At 39.9% G+C, this 18058-nt stretch overlaps 1 long non-coding RNA gene across 3 annotated transcripts in view; it reads left to right on the top strand.

Annotated features, from left to right (window-relative positions):
- The window catches only part of LOC134760082 (uncharacterized), a 202895-nt gene that overhangs the window by 13076 nt on the left and 171761 nt on the right, over positions 1-18058 (top strand). For all 3 annotated transcript variants that reach the window (XR_010136978.1, XR_010136977.1, XR_010136979.1), the window contains exon 2: positions 95-537. This is a non-coding gene — a long non-coding RNA (uncharacterized LOC134760082). The remainder of the gene's footprint in view (positions 1-94; positions 538-18058) is intronic.

Genomic DNA, 18058 nt, shown 5'->3' with positions numbered 1-18058 from the left:
TATGCTATCCACTCTCACTCAGCTCATTATTACGCAGGGAAGGAATTTGGCAAACTTTTTTTTTTTTAAGACAAGGTCTTGCTCTGTCATCCAGGCTGGAATACAGTGGTGTGATCATAGCTGTCTGCAACCTCAAACTCCTGGACTCGTGATCCTCCCACCTTAGCCTTCCAAGTAGTGACGACTACAGGCGCATGCCACCACACTCAGCTAATTTTGTAAATTTTTGTAGACACAAGGGTTCACTGTGTTGTCCAGGCTGGTCCTGGTCTTGAACTCCTGGGCTGAAGCCATCCTTCTACCTTGGCCTCCCAAAGTGCTGGTATTACAGGCGTGAGCCACCACGCTTGGCAGACTTTATTTCTTAAAGATTGCCGTCTTACTCAGCATCTTGGAGAACTCACAAATAAATGTCCCTGAGTTTCAAGACAAGCCAGCCATTAAAATCTTTTAGGGAGATCCGGAGAAGATGAGTTAAATTGGAATGGACTTGAAAAGACTGATTTAGTTGGATTTATGGATCACAGTCATGAAAAGGTAAAGATACCAACTTGTTTTGTGAATTTAATCTTTATTCCTTACTTTTTTCCCCCACTGTTTGTAATTCCTACTTTATAATGAAATCCTACTTGTGACTTATAGAAATTAACTGGGGAAAATGTTTTTCTTGTTCTCCATTTCCTTTAAATTTGTTTTTAGATACACTGAATTGCAAGTATGTGTGGTACAGTAAAATGTTGCTAATTGTATCTGCACTGATAACATGCCATTTGCTGTAGGTCAGTTTCCTACCTCCTCCCCCAACTATTCCTAGCCAGTGGTAGCATGCTTGTTACTTCCAAATATGTGTGTGTGTGCGTGTGCGTGTGTGCCTGTGTGTATCAACAGTGTGTTCCTAAAATAAAAGAATGACATATATTTGACATTATTTACATACTAAATATGGGAGCACATAAATCAATTACAGAGTAAAATCAATTTTTCAAGGATTTTGACGTAATGGTTTTTATTTAAAATGTTTCTTCTTTCCTTAGGTAGAATTTTCTGCCAATTATTTTAAAGAAAAATGAAGATTTATTTTTTAAATGTGATATGCAGTTTTTTTCTGTTGTTTGAGACAGGGTCACGCTCTGTCTCCACCCAGGCTGGAGTGCAGTGGCAGGATTACAACTCACTGCAGCCTTGACCTCCCAGGTTCAAGCAATCCTCCCACTTCGGCCTCCCACGTAGTTCGAACTACAGGTGTACACCACCATGCCCAGCTAATTATTATTATTTGTAGAGACAGGGTCTCCCTATGTTGCCCAGGCTGGTCTCAAACTCCTGGGTTTAAGCCATCCTCCTACCTCAACCTCCCAAAGTGCTGGGATTACAGGCATGAGCCACTGTGCCCAGCCTACAATTACTATTTATTTAAAATGTTTATTAATGTGAGAAAATGTTTCAGAATGAATCTGGTCTTTTTTCTCTACAGTGGCCTCACCTTACTTTTCTTTCTTCGCCCTCTTGAGAAAGGGGCTCCCTGCTTCTCCCCTCACATCACCCCTCTCACAGTGCTTAATGGGGACCTATAAACAACAACTCTGTGGCCCCGGGGAAACAAGCACCTTACCTTGTAACAACAAAGACCTTTCAGGGGTCACATCCCACATTCTGGCCTTTTCCCCTCTACCTTTCGTATGATAACTAACACTCGGACAGCATTTTATAGTTTTTAATCCACTGGCATTATCTCATTTGCCTCACAAAAACAGGAGGAGGCTAGGCAGTCCAGGGACTTCGTGAGCCATCTTCAACACAAGTCAGCATTTCACAGGGCTCCTTTCCTCCGGCTGCCCAGCCAACGCAATTTAGTTATTGGCAGAAAGGAATAGGACTTTAGGGCAGGAATATGGACCAACAGGCAGTGATCTCCACCAGCCTTTCTCACAAAGGCTAAAGCAACTCCATTGGATGCTAATCTGCCATTTTGACTAATGACTAAACCTTTTCTGGGAAGAACTCTAACATTTCCAGTTTATCTTTTGTTATTTGTTTAAATCCTGCCCTTAGGTCAAAACAACCTTGATGTTATCAAACCTCAATTGTCCTTCACAACCCATCTGAATCATGCATACCCTTTCCCTATATAAACCCTGGCTCCTGGGAGTAATGGGGCGGGGATCCACCATCTTGTCTCACCACCACCTGAGGCCCAAGAGACAGACACAACTTCTGCTCCTAAGTCCCTATTAAATGTTTCTCCCTAAGAAACTGAATTTGTCAGCCTCTTTCTTTGCCTTCTGCTTTCTCGGACTTTGGGGGTAGGTTTGTATAGACCTGCCAACTGCAGAACTCACTCATGCTGCAAATGTGAGCATAAATAGGACGGAGTAAAGAGCTAGGTGTACACCACGGGATTGTTTTATTGTGTTCTTATTAGGAAAATAAGAATGTTTTTCTACATAAGGCCTCTATGGAAAAAATAAATTATAGCCGCTTTACTGAGTGATTACTACATGTCAGGTATTCTCCTACTTAAGAGAGTACTTTGCAAGTATTTTTTTATTCTACCTCCCAAAAAATCTGTGATGCAGATGGCATTATTTATTTCTTTTAATTATCACTTTTAAAAATATGAGGTAATGGGAGACACACAGAAGTCCTTTGTCCTGAGTTCTAAAGCCAGATTTCAACCCAGTGTGACTGCAGAGAATATGTTCTCAAAAGCTAAATAACCTGCCTTATGGTAAAATTTACTTAAAATATTAAACTAAATGAGAGCACTTAAAATTATTTTCTAAATCTACTTTAAAAAAAATTGGATAACCAAGGGCTTTTACTAATATGCTGAAGATTGTGTTTGCCAGTACTTGGGCTCCTGTAATTCACAATGGCATTGGGTCCCTGAAAAGCACAGAGCTAGACTCTTCCTGCTTTTTGTTTTGTTTTGTTTTAAAAAGATAGGGTCTTGCTGGAGTGCAGTGCAGTGCCACAATCATAGCTTACTGCAGACTTAAACTCCTAGGCTCAAACGATCCACTTGCCTCAGTCTCCAGAGTGGCTGGGATCACAGGCATACACTAATATGCCCAGCTTGCTTGCTTATTTATTTATTTGAATTGAATTGAAGATGGAGTCTCACTGTGTTTCTCAGGCTGGTCTCAAACTCCTGGCCTCAAGTGACCCCTGTACCTCAGCCTCCCAAAGTGCTGGAATTACAGGTGTGAACCACAGTACCCGGTCTCTGCCTGCTTAATACTGGTAAAGAAGTTGAAGCCTTACTCGGGAGGCTGAGGCAGGAGGACCACTGGAGCCCAGGAGTTCGGGACCAGCCTGGGCAATATACTGAGACCCTGTCTCATTTGAAAAAAAAAAAAAAAAAAGCAGCAGCTTAACAACCAAGCACTGGTCAATAGCCTCTGGTAGAAGAATAACCAGAAAATTGACTCTATTTTAGACCTGGAAAAAATATGTAGATAATTTAATCTAATGTTTTCATTTTATAGATGAAAAAACTGAAGCTTGAAGCAGTTATGTGGCTTTACCAGGGTACATATCACTAACTAGTGGCAGGGCCAGAGTATTCGCCTTTCTGACTGCATTCTCGAAGTTATACTAACTAAGCTGCGTCCAAATTTGTGAGAGGGAATTTTCAATTTCCTTTTCCAATGTTTTAAAAAATGTCAAAAGCTAACATTTATGTATTTTAGTAAATTTATCTTTTTTTTTTGCCTTTTTTACAGACATTGGTAAATGAAAATTTGTTTGGATTTCCCAAGAGTACTTGAATTTCATGATTTTACATTTCCTACAAAGGGGTCAGACTCAGCAATTTAATTTTCATGGACTAAGAGCTTTCATCAAAGCCTTCATCTTGACAAATAATTGGTTTTGGGAATAGGGGATAGAGATAATTTGGAGATAGGATAAGCATTCATTCATTAATTCACACAGACATGTATTGCATGCCTATTTTAGACACTGTGCTAGGTACAGGTCATACAAATATAATTATGGCAAAGTTATTTCCCTTGAGGAATAATTTTTTCCTTCCTTCCCTATTAGCAAAGAATCTGATGTATTCTTGCTGGTCTTAAATTAGGTTACTATCTCCCAATGTGTAATAAGAGTACTACTTGTTGTATGCCACATGATTTTAGGTGATAACAGACAAGCACTTAAAAAAACAATTATATACACTTCAGTGTATGAAGATGTAGTTATATAGTCATTTCAATGTAGAAAAAAGATAGTTCACAAATCCATATTTGTGGATGTTGTATCTTAGGACATGGCTAATCATGCCGTTGATCTGCTTTTTGCAGACTGTCTGAACTACATGCATGATGCACAGGCATGTTCTGTAAACCTTCTGCCGTCACATTTTAAAAATATGATGATAACAGATTTTTGAAAGTACCGAAGAAATGGATTAATAGCATGGATTCTGCATGTACTGAATTTCTGTGTTAATCACTGCATTATTTAAAAGATACATCAAATTGTCACTGCTGAAATTTGATAGTAATTTAGTATGTGAAGTATTGTACGTAACTTTATTACTGTAATCACAAACAGTTCCACTCTAAGGAACTTATATTTGGGTATACATGTTAGAAATTGATTAGAGTTATTATTTGTATTGTTTTCTTGAAAATATCTTGTTTCTAAAACAAAACACTGCTTTTTATTACAATTTTATGGTTACCTTAAACTATGACAAATAATTATTTCCTTTTTTTTTTTTTTTTTTTTTTTTTTTTTTGACAGGGTCTTGTTCTGTTGCTAAAGCTGGAGTGCAGTGGAATGATCTTAGCTCACTGCAGTCTCCACCTCCCGGGCTCAGGTGATCCTCCTTTCTCAGCCTTTCAAGAGCTGGGACCGCAGGCATGAGTCACCATGCCCAACTAATTTTTGCATTTTTTGTAGAGACAGGGTTTCACCATGCTGCCCAGGCTGGTCTTGAACTCCTGGGCTCAAGAGATTTGCCCACCTGGGCCTCCCAAAGTGCTGGGACTACAGGCGTGAGCTACCGCACCCAGCCAAAAAAACCCTGATAATATGATTTTAAAAAAAAAAAAAAGAGAGAGAGAGGAGGAGGTAAATAATAACAAACTCCCAGGCTCAATCTCCAGAGAGTTTGATTTGGTAGATTTGGGGCTAAGAAATCTGTATTTAAAAAACTTTTCATCATGTAAAATTTGAAACTATAAAAAGACTTGTTAAAAAAAAATCCTCACATATCCCATTAGATTGAAGTTATTAACATTTGCTTTATTTGCTACATCTATTTTTTTAGATATTTTAAAGCAAATTCTAGACGTCTTGATATTTCACACGAAATGCATGAGTTTGCCTCTTAAAAATGCCATTTTGTTATATAACCAGATACCATAATCACACCTGACAAATTTAATAATAATTTCTTAGCATTTGAAATGTCCATGTCCCCAAAATGTCATCTTACAGTTGGCTTGTTGGAATTCAGGTCCAAACAAGTTCCATGCATTCCCTTTAGTTATTGTGCAAGTTAGTTTTGTTTTTTAAAGAATTCCCCTTTTACCTGGAGCTACCATTAACCAGTGCCTCAATCAGGCTGGCCCTCTAGGCTTCTATAAGACAATTCAGATGTAGAAAGAAAGGGCCATGGACATTCTTCTTTCAATATATTTCTATCCTCTATGGATTTATCAGACCACATTCTTTTTGGAGATCTTAGAAAGACAGGATGGGTGTGAGATGGAGAGGGGTGAGATGGAGAGAACTGCAGATAGCCAGGAAACCATCCTTCTAAAGGAACTATGCATTTTCTGGGCCATCTTTCCCCAAAATGTTTTATAAAATATTTCTGAGATTAAGTTTTTCTTTTCAAGTAGCTCAAGTGGTACAACACACAGCATCTCCCTTTTGGAGGCTCATAATGCACATTGAATATACTGTATTAAAGACTCTTTGGAGTTCCACAAAGAAATTTTACTCGTGTTTCCTAAGCGTATTTTATTATGGAGTTGTGTTCCATCCCCAGCAGATCACCTTAATTAATATCTCTTGTGTATTAGTTCATTCTCACGCTGCTGTAAGGATGCACCCAAGACTGGGTAATTTATAAAGGAAAGAGGTCTAATTAACTCACAGTTCAGCATGGCTGGGGAGGCCTCAGGAAACTTAGAATCATGGCAGAAGGGGAAGCAAACACATCCTTCTTCACAGGGTGGCAGAAAGGAGAAGAATGAGAACCAAGCAAAGGGGGATAAAACCATCAGATCTCTTGAGAACTCACTATCACGAGAATAGCGTGAGGGAAACCACCTCTGTGATTCAATTTCCTCCCACCAGGTCCCTCCCTCCACATGTGATTATGGGAACTACAATTCAAGATGAGATTTGGGTGGGGACACAGCCAAATCATATCACTTGGAGCATAGTTTGGGAAGAACATCAATCTATGCTAATGTTATTACTACTTTTCTTAGGGACACCAATCAAAATTTGTTGTGACAAAACACCATGTAGTCACTTTTGCTAATTTTCCCTCTCACTCTTAGACCCTGTGGTGTTAACTAGTATTTTTATTCCCATTCAAAGATAAGTGATATTAAATACATGATACAAGCTGAGTAAAATCTACTGCCAGAGTTAGGATTTCATTTAAAGCGCTAAAATTTGAAGACTTAAAATCTTACTTGAGTCTTATTTGAGTTGTTAAAAATTCAAATAATCCCCAATTACCAGAACCTGTGTTGACAATGGTAAAGAGAAAAAGTGATTTCACAGCATATTACTCATATTTGCACCTCCCATTCTCTGTCCCTTTTACCATCTTCTCTACCTAAGCATGAACCTTAGCTTCCTTAGCTTGATTCTAGAAGGAACAGAACTAATGAAAGTAGACATTCTAAAGATAAAAAGTATTACTTTTTCCTCTTTCGATGACCATATAAACATTTACCAAAAAAAATGGAGTGTGAGACACATAAATCAAATGTTCCTAAAGACAGAGATTAAGGAGGCATTCACTGTGGAATCTGTGAATGTGTTTCTTTGAGAGAATTCCTCCAAGTGCCCTGTAACTTCTTGTAAGTGCTCCATTCCTTCCATGTATTGCTCTGGCTTCCACCATGCAGAGATACCAGGTGGTGGTGGGTGGCAATGACATCAGTAAAGATTCGTCTTACCCAAGGGAAGCAGAACTATTACTCAAAAAATGTACCAGTTTAATTCTGGAACTTCTCAGTTTCTCACCTTGGGTAGCAAAACTGTCTCTGTGGATTTTCTCTGCACTATCTGGGCAAGTACTCAGAATGAGCAATCCTTTCTTGGTGGGAGAAAATCAAAATGCCTTTTCAATAAGCAGGAATCCCACTCCTCTACATTCCTCCTGAAACTGCCAATTTGACTCTTGGTCCTCAGGGTTTGAAGTATGCATATACATATGACAGCAGAGTGTGGAAATGAGTGGAAGCCTTGTACTACAAGATAATTGTTGGCTGTATAATTTAGGTGTAATAATTGGCCATTGTAAAATCCCATTGTTACATTTTCTCATTAGTTGACATTTACATGCACTTCCTTCCCCTTGCTCATTAAGGCTCATTTATTTATGTATTTTTTTAGAGACAGGATCTTGTTTTGCACCTAGGCTGGAGTGCAGTGATGCAGTCATGGCTGACTGCAGCCTTGACCTCCTGGGCTCAAGTGATCCTCCCACCTCAGCCTCCCAAGTAGCTGGGACTACAGGCGCATACCACCATGCCTGGCTAATTTTTTTATTTTCTTGTGGAGACAGGGTCTTTTTTGCCCAGGCTGGTCTCAAATGCCTGGCCTCAAGCAGTCCCCTGACTTTGGCTTCCCAAAGTGCTGGCATTTCAGGCATGAGCCACTGCACTCAGCCTAAAATGTTTCTTCTTTGTTTTTTTAATTCTCAGTTGGCATAATGAAATAAAATCCAACTTGGAACTAGATGACATGGGCTTGAATCCCAGCTTCACTCACTATCTGTGTAACATTATGTGATTTGCCTACACTCTGTGCCTGTGCTTTTTTACCTGTAAAATGATGATTATAGAACTATCTCAGGGATTATGAGTTTCATGATATTAAAACAATGAAAATGTTTATTTCATATCTAGTATATGGGCAGTCAACAAATATTGGGTTCTTTGCTTTCCTCTCTTTTCCTCTGCAAATATAACTTACCACCCAATCCCATCATTTTGAGAAGAAAATAAAGAATAAAGGCTTTCTTGATTTTGCTTGTTTGTTTTCTTCGAAATAATATCATAGGCCATGAGAGGCTTAGATAACTAAAGGAATCTACTTCAATATGCTGGAGCAGAGGAGGAATTTGAGCTCAGGAGTTTGAGACCAGCCTAAGCAACATAGCAAGGCCCTGTCTCATTTGAAAAAAGAAAGCAGCAACAGCAGCTTAACAACCAGTAGCCTCTGGGAGAAGAATAATCAGAATTGACTCCTTGTTTTAGAGCTGGAAGGAAACATATAGATAATTTAATCCAGTGTTCTTATTTTATAGATGAAAAAAACTGAGGCTTGAAGCAATTATGTGGCTTTACCAGGTTACATATCACTAACTAGTAGCAACTGGCCAGCTGGCTGAAAGAAAACTGCTAGTCAGCACTGAGCCTGGGTGCCTGCCCATATCAACTGCCAGGTTTCTTTTTTATTTATTATAATTATTTAACTAACACAAGAAACTATGCATCCCTTTCTGCTTCTAAAGACGTCAAAGGGCCTGTTTCAAATTGAAAAGTAGACTCTAGTCACCGTAGAATGCTTATGTTCCCATTGAATTAGTATAATTAAAGAGACAGACAATAAGAACTGTTGGCAAGGATGTGGGACAACTGGAACCCCCATACACTGCTGGTAGGAATGTAAAATATATTTTATTTTAGAAGACAATTTGGTAGTTTCTTAAAAAGTTAGACCTAGAATATTACCTAGGAATTTTGCTCTTAGGAATTACCCAACAGAAATGAAACATACATTGGCACCAAGACATGTATGTGAATGTTCATAGCAGCATTATTCATAATAGCAGTTGGAAACAAATGTCCATCAATTGGTGCATGGACTGTTCAGCAGTAAAAAGGAACAAACTATTGATATGTGCACCAACGTGGATGAACTTCAAAACTGTTATGCCAAGTGAAAAAGGGAGATGTGGCTGGGCGCGGTGGCTCACGCTTGTAATCCCAACACTTTGGGAGGGCAAGGCGGGCGGATCACGAGATCAGGAAATTGAGACCATCCTGGCTAACACGGTGAAACCCCGTCTCTACTAAAAATACAAAAAATTAGCCGGGCTTCGTGGCGGGCGCCTGTGGTCCCAGCTACTCGGGAGGCTGAGGCAGGAGAATGGCGTGGACCCGGGAGGCGGAGCTTGCAGTGAGCCGAGATTGCGTCACTGCACTCCAGCCTGGAAAACAGAGCGAGATTCCGTCTCAAAAAAAAAAGAAAAGAAAAAGGTAGATGCGAAAGACATAATGTATGTGTATGTTGCCTTTTGTTTGTTTGTTTGTTTGAGACAGAGTCTTGCTGTGTCACCCAGGCTGGAGTGGAGTGGCGTGATCTCGGCTCACTGCAACCTCTGCCACCTGGGTTCAAGTGATTCTGGTGCCTCAGCCACCCGAGCATGGGCATGCCACCATGCCCAGCTAATTTTTGTATTTTTAGTAGAGATGGCATTTCACCATGTTGGCCTGGCTGGTCTTGAACTCCTGGCCTCAAGTGATCTGTCCACCTTGGCCTCCCAAAGTGCTGGGATTACAGGATTATAGACGTGAGCCATCACATCCAAGCCATTTAAATTTAAAATCTATAGAGACAGAAAGTACATTAATGGTTGGCTGGGGATTGGAATGGGGATTGATTGAAAACAGGCATGAAAGTTATTTTGGGAATGTTGCAAATGTTCTCAAACTGGATTGTGGTGATCATTACACAACTCTAAAAGGGTACTAAAAAGTCATTAAATTATACATGTAAGATGGATAAATTTTATAGTATGTCATTATACCTCAAGTTGTTAAAGAATATTTATTATATAATTCATAAAATGATCTTCATCTTAAAAGTAGCATTCGGAGACTGGAGAATATCATAGATTGTACTCTTAGAAATAGGCACATATCTGTTTTTTTAGCTCAAATACAGTGAGATCTCCATATGCATGGATTCTGCATCTGTGGATTCAACTAACTACAGATGAAAAATGTTTGGAAAAAAAATTGCATCTATACTGAACATGTAGACTTTTTTCCTTGTCATTATTTCCTAAACAATGTAGTTTAAGAACTACTTACATAAAATTTATGCTTTATTAAGTATTATGAGTAATCTAGTTATGATTGAAAGTATATGAGAAAGATGTGTGTAGGTTACATGTAAATGCTATACCATTTTATGTCAGGAACTTGAGCACCGGTGGATCTGCAGTTGCAGGAGGGAGGGGAGAGCCTGGAACCAATCCCCCAAGGATATGGAGGGATGACTATTCACTGTCCTGTGACTCTGATAGTAAACATCCCCAGAGCTCCAACTTTCTAATTGGGTGAGGCATGGAGCAGTGAGTGAAGGGGAGAAGCAGGTCGGGTAACAGCAGAGCCAAAGAGAGAGCACAGGGAGACGATCACAGGCCAGAAGTTGCTTCTGTTCTCGACCATCAGAAATGGAAATGGAGGTGCTTGCTTTGCTTGATCTTTCGAGAACCAGCACCCAATATGTCCATTCTGCCATTTCCTGTCTTGGCCCAGTAGCCTCTCTCTGCTCAATGCTCTCCCACTCCTGTTTTGTGTTGATTTCTGGTCTCCTCTGGGCTGTGCTGCTTCATCTCTTGGTCCCTCAGTCACCTGTACACCCGGGTGTCCTCTCTGGCTAGACCTTCTTCTGACATGGCATAATCCCTATATACAACATTTCAAGCCAAGGAAAACCTTATCTTTCAATCATTATTTTTCAGTCACTTATAAAATGCCTTTCTAATCTCATCCACAAACATACATAAGAAGTTGAGATGATCAATTTGCAATTTATGTTATTGAAGAAAATAAGTGTGGTTTAGGATCTCAAAGAATAGGGAAGTTTGGCTAGTGCAGGGCTTGATATTTTAATCATGCTCCCTTTCAACTTCATCCAGTCACAGTACATCAGAGTAAGATTATAAAGAGGGAGAATTCACTATCTCATGCAGATAAATATAATACACTTGTAATACTGGTGGTTGCAGTTCTAAAGGCATATAAAAAAATCAGAAATTGTGTGAATCAACTAAATATCAGATAATTAGGCATATGGTACATTTTAAAAGTGAAAGTAGTTTTAAAACCTCCTTAAAACTGCAAATGCTCTCTCAGGCCTATCTGCCATTGAATAATTTGGAGTTAGAATTACATAGATTTCTTTTTTTCCTGACGCTTATTGTACTTTACAAATTATAGCTAATAATTATTGAGTACTTGTGATGTCCCAGACACCTTATTTAATCTTCACAATGACTCTGAAGTAGGTACAATAGTTATCTCTATTCTGTAGATGAGAAAAAACATAAAGAGGTCTCTGTTCAAAGTGGCAGTTGATAAGTAGCACAACCAGGATTCAAGCCCAGGTCTTTCAGATTCCAAACCCAGTGTCCTCAGTCCCTACTCCATGGGTCTAACTAGACCTCATGATAATAAATATTCTTCAAAAATGGTCACCCTTAGTTAAATAGCAACTTCTGTTTATTGAGAGCCTGCTATATAGAAGGCACTGTATTTAGCATTTCACATTTATTATTTTTAACCCTGATAACTTGGCAAAGTAGGTATCCTTATTCCTATTTACAAGAAAAAACAGCAGAAAACAAACAAACATAACTGGGGCCAAGGGAAACTAGAAAATTCTGTCTGACTCAAAATCCACGTGCTTTCCCTCATGCTATCATGCTCTTCATCAAACCTTGGAGTACCACCAAGAATTAGATGACTTTTTGGCTGCTTGAACAAATATTTATCTTGCCTATTTAATACCTAGCTGGAACCTAGGAAATGACAACCCCTCCAAAATAAGACATGGACCTTGTTCTTCTGGATCTAAAAATTCAGTAAAGAGAAAAGGAGAATAGAATAGTTTGCTATGGATCATGGCCTCCAGCTCCATCCATGTCCCTGCAAAGGACATGATCTTGTTCCTTTTATGGCTGCATAGTATTCTATGGTGTGTATGTACCACCTTCATAGAAAATTCTTTGACTCTATTTCCAAGGCCACTAAACCACAGTTCTTGCCTTACAATTGACATACAGCATCTTCTTACTTTCATTCATTTGTTCAATTTATTCAACATTTATTGAGCATCTACTACAACTATAGTAAACACAAGCTTTACACTTAGATTATTCATAGTCTAGTCGGGGGGAGACAGACAGGTCAATAAAACTCCCTAACACTGGTGGAGTACTAAGTTCTAAAAAGAATGATTCAGACAGCAAATGCTAGGGAAATCTAGAGAGGGGCACGGTTAACATGAGCTGAGGAGAATAGGGAAAGCTTCCTCAAATGATGTGAGATCTAGGTGGACCTAAAATAAGGCAAGGTTTGGATAAGCAGAGAAGAGTTCGGAAGAACATTCTACAAAGACCTCGAGCTTGGAATGAGCGTGTTGGATCAGAGAACAATGAGGACCTGGTTAGAGTGATGGGATTTGTGCTCGGGAGCAGAAAGATTTGAAGGCTCTATCAATTTATCTTACAGCAGCTCACTGTGATACTAACGAAAATCAGTTCCAGTCAGGGTCCAGGGAAAAGTTATCCAGGTACTGCCTCCTGCTGTGGGTAGAAATATGTCTGTTTTTTTCACCATCATTAATAACAAAAAAAAGATAAGGGGAATCCCAAAAGGGCCATGGGACAAATATAGGCTTAGAAATCTGAATTTATTCCTGGGCTCTGTTTTCAGTTTCAGTCATCTATTTTCTGAAAATGCAACAGTAGAAATTATTGGACTTCTTCTGAATTAGTTTCTGCTAAGTAAGAAAAATATATAACCACCACCTCCTCCAACACCACTACCACCTCCAACACACACACAAATTCATCCCATTCTAAATAAGCAGATTGCTGGAAGTAATATGCCAAGTATTCAAAATGGAGATTTAGGTCATGAAGGTGCCCCCAAACTGCCCTGTTTCACTCCCTTCTGGCTCATACTATGCTGAAGACAAAGTGGGCAGTAAATTATGTTGTTTTGAAATTATGATAATTTTGCCACCTTTTAGCATAACAGGAAACAGAGTGTTAACTGTGCAGTCTTCAAGTATGGTTTCTAGATACAATATAACTTTCATTATCATTACAATTTTTCCTCTATCTGGACAACTTGACATTTTCCCAGGGTGTTTAATTACAGTTTTTAATTTGTACAAGATTGGGGTGAACAGTTATTTTAGTGAGTTTTAAGCAGGCAAGTTAGCCTTCCAGACACATTTTTCCAACCTCTCTCAGCTCTGATTTGGACTTAAGAAAACTCGTTTTACTAACTTGCTGAGCATAAAAAATTTGGTGCTGGTGTTTAGCTATCTCAGCACTGCAGTTTAGAAGGGCAAGTAAAAAACATCCCTCTGAGCTTCAGGGGCTAGAATGAAGCAGCTCCAGATGATACTCTTGTCCACTCGCTAAGCAGAGCCTTACAGAGGCCATTTTATAAAAGATAGCAATGGGCTAGATATAGAAATTCCACAATGAGATCACACGCTCATACCATGCACCCTACACATTCATCTTGTTTTTAGGAAGTCAGCAATATTAAAAGCCAGGAAAAAAGAAGGGGAAAATTCAGAAATTGAAGAGTGCAATTTACCCTTTTAATATTTCACTCAGGATCGCCCAGACCCTTGGAATCATCCTTTATCTAATTTTTGAATAGAATTTTTCACATGATGTTCCCAGTACGGGCTACAGTGTCTAAGCTAGGAAACAAAAGAGTAAGTTTCAGATAAAATTCTCTGCAATTTTATTTATTTACTTTTAACTTTTATTTTAAGTTCAGGGGTACATGTGCAGGATGTGAAGGTTTGTTACATAGGTAAACGTTTGTCAAGGGGGTTCATTTGGCAGATTTTTCCACCAACCAGGTATTAAGCCTAGTATCCATTAGTTATTTTTACTGATCCTCTCCCTCCTCCCATCCCCTGCACTCTGGTAGGCCCCAGTGTGTTGTTCCCCTCTGTGTGTCCATGGGTTCTCATTATTTAGCTCCCACTTGTAAGTGAGAACATGTGGTATTTGGTTTTCTGTTCCTGCTTTAGTTTGCTAAGGATGATGGCCTCCAGATCCATCCACGTCCCTGCAAAGGACATGATCTTGTTCCTTTTTATGGCTGCATAGTATTCCATGTATATGTACCACATTCACAGAAAACTCTTTGACTGTATTTCCAGGGCTACTAAACCACAGTTCTTGCCTTATAATTGACATACAGCATCTTTTTGCTTTCATTCATTTGTTCAATTTATTCAACATGTATTGAATGTCTACTACAACTATAGTAAACACAAGCTTTATACTCAGATTGTTCATAGTTTAGTCGGGGGAGACGGGCCAATAATACTCACTAACACATGGTAGAATACTGTGATACCAATAGTGCTAATGGAACAAGGTGTGAATGGTGAGAGACGGGAAGCAGTGGTTAGAAAGGTCTTTCAGGAAACTGTGATATCTGGGAAAACTTTGAAGGATGATGAGGAGCCATCCAGGTTGAGATGTAAAGTGGCTTTCTACTTGGAGAAACAGCATGTCCAAACACAGAGAAGCATGAGAAAATCTGTGTGTCCTTTCAAAAATATGAAAGGTAACAGAGCTGGAAGACAGCTGAGTAATTTGCAGAATTACAGCTTTCAGAGTGACCAACCAGAGGTCTAGGTTTCATAATCTAATCATTTGGATCTGTGGCAGTCAGGATCCCATTTTAAAGGCCACTTCTTTGATTACCAGTCAGGAAATATAATGACAGGCTGGTTCAAAATGTGTAACTCATTGAGGAGGAGATTCTCCAATGCGATAATCTCATTTCATTTCTTAACATATGATCAAGAATTCCACCAAGATTATTTTTATTTTGTTTTGTTTTAACAAACACCTATTCCTTTCTCACATTCCATATACCTAAGGTGTTGCTCTAACGTGTGTGCAGAGGCCAGTTGATTTTAAAATTAGATCTCTTATTTTTTTTGGAGGAGCAAGTATTATTTGTTTTTATTGTACATCCACGAAAATGGAGGATCTTATGACAAATGATGAAGCCATGACTGGGCATGGTGGCACAAGCCTGTAATCACTTGAGCCTAGGAGTTCGAGACCAGTCTGGGAAACATGGCAAGACCCCATCTCTACAAAAAATCTTTTAAAAAATTAGCCAAGCATGATGATGCCTGCCTGTAGTCCCAGCTATTTAGGAGGCTGAGATGGGACGATCACTTGAGTCCTGAAGGTCGAAGCTGCAGTGAGCCGAGACTGTGCCACTGCACTCTAGCCTGGATGACAGTGTAAGACCCTGTCTCAAAAAACAAAAACAAAGCCACACAATGCGTCAGTGCAGAGAAAGAATTAGATTGAAGGACTCCCAAAAGCTTGGTTTGGGATGAATCTTTAGGATACTAGGAATAAGAGTAAATGCTCTGGAATCTGACTTCAGCAGGCACTCTGTATGTGAGTTGGGGGTTGGTTAGGGATTGACTCCGAGTGACACTCTAGGGCAGGAAATAACTCTACCAGTTGGTACTATGAAGGAACTTGAAGCTCACAAACATACAATGAACATTTTTCTTCTTTAGTTCCTCCTATAACCAAGGACTAGGAGTCAGGACTGCTTCTGCCCCACTTCTTTTATCTGTGACCCTCAGCTCCTTCTCTAGAGCTACCTTTAGTGACCATTTTATCCTAATTTCACTGGTATAAATATAGTGAGGGTCAGAAATAACCTGATTTGCACCCTGTTGGTGCAAATTATATATGCAAAATTACGTATAAAACTGAATAATTATTTAGAGCAAGGAAAGAAATCACAACAGGTTGCCAAAGGATTGGAAATTTGGGACTCCTAAAATATCTTTAGCTGAGTTACAAGACGTTCTTAAATAGGAACACTTCCTTATTGTAATCTGGCTTTTGTTCTGCACAGGCAACATTCTACAAGTCTTAGCCACTCCCAGCACTCACAGGGATCTGTGCGAGTGAGGGACCTGAAGCTTAGACTCCATCAGCTTCCTCCTTCACCCAGATGTGGTATCACTGATGAAGGCTGCAGGAAGATGGCTTGGATAAAAGTCCTGGTTTGCCAGAACAGTCTCGGGTTATGCCTGTTGCTCTTGTCTACATTTTAATAATTCCCTTTCTAAAAACAGTCCTTGTTTGCACGATGAATGATATGGTCACCTATTTATGCTGGTGCCCTCTGTGACCACACAAGCTGGGGCCAGATGGGGAGTTTCAGTTATAATTTTAGTACCCTCACTGGCTTTCTGACCCAGCTGGGTCTGGTAGAATCTGTTTCTCAATCTTAAAGTATGGGTAATCACATTGACCTACTTACAGTGGGTTGCAAGGAAGGTTCTGTTCTGTTGTGTTTTTCTATCTTCTTTAAAGGTATTGTGTTGGTATCATATAAATTAGACTTAAAAAAAAATCAGTCATTGGTGTGTACAGCACCTGTCATTTAGAGATGCAAGAATCTGTAAGTAATACCATCTAATCCAGTAAATGTAGTCCTCTCTGTTATGCTTTCATGAAGATCCACCCATTTTCTCAAACAACCTACAAGGTGGAACAGCAGGACATTCAGCAGCCCTAGTTAAAAAGATCTTCTGGCTGCTTGTCCTTGGGTTGCTGATTGCATCTGAATGTGATGGTGGACCTAAGGAAGTATATCTGGGCAATAACTTGCCCTTGGTGGTCACACTGTGTCAGTTCATCACTATAAGAGAAAGGCAGAAAAGCTAAGCAGAAAAGCTCCACCCCCACGAGAAGCTGGTTTGCATGGCTGGACCAGTGAGGATGTCAAGACAGCTCTATTGTAGGTTGGCTGCTAGATCCAACTCCACCACTTCTGAGCCTTTGAATTATAACATCAAGCACAAACAACCAGGCTTATTTTCCCTGCCAAAGTCACATGCAATGTCAAGGTATCATAAAAAAAAATTAAAGTTTAAAAGGCAGCTTCCTCTGAGTGCTGATTTGGGCACATAAACAGTGGCGTGGTTAAATGCCACTCTGTGTTTAAGGTAATTATACATCAGCCCTGGAATGTGGTGATGTGAAAGCCCCATTGCAGCAAACAAAGTTGATTCTATCAGCAAACTCTGGCAAATCAGCTGGCCTGGATGCTTCTCCCTGAATTTACTACTTCCTACTTGAGAACTGTCTCTTGGAACATCAGAACTTGAAGACAAGTGTGGTGCACTGCCTAGCACTCTAAGGCTGGCGCCAGCTTGCAACCAATGATATGTCTGCAGCAGGGCTTGGGGATGTTGGCCCATAGCAGCTTGCAGTGAGAGCCCTTGGGAACAGCTGAGGCCCATAGGAGTGTTAGTGGTTTGGGCCTGTGCATTGCCATGTCTTACCAGGTCCTGCTGGGGCTGGACTGCCACTGCTCAACAAGCCAAAGATAGCCATCCAGAGAAAGGCTGGTGGAGTGGACAAGACTTCTTGGGAAAGGTGACGTTCCTAGGGGTCAAGAGATGATGGTTTTTGGCTTCTAGCTCTGGAAGCACTGTCATAATGGGCCCAAGCAAACGTCTGACTGGTATAGTCTAACTTTGTTCTACATAAAAGGACACAGAGGCCCATTTATCCTTTTCCACTGTGGAATCATACCTTTCTCAGTGAGGACTCAGTCATCACCCCTCTGCCCTTCATCCTGGTGCCCAATCCCCAACCATGCACCAAATCAGTGGAACTTTCCTTGTGGTTTTGCGGAATCTTTTTCCTTCATCCCTACAGGATTTCCTTCATGATTTACTGCTGGCAGCTGTATTTGTGCTAATTAGCCGCCCTTGATGGATTTCTTTCATCCAGTTGTAAATT

Source organism: Pongo abelii, chromosome 15 (assembly GCF_028885655.2).
Source record: "Pongo abelii isolate AG06213 chromosome 15, NHGRI_mPonAbe1-v2.0_pri, whole genome shotgun sequence".
Taxonomy (NCBI): domain Eukaryota; kingdom Metazoa; phylum Chordata; class Mammalia; order Primates; family Hominidae; genus Pongo; species Pongo abelii.
Note: the sequence above shows the minus strand (reverse complement) of the source record. Positions and strands in the feature narration are given on the sequence as shown.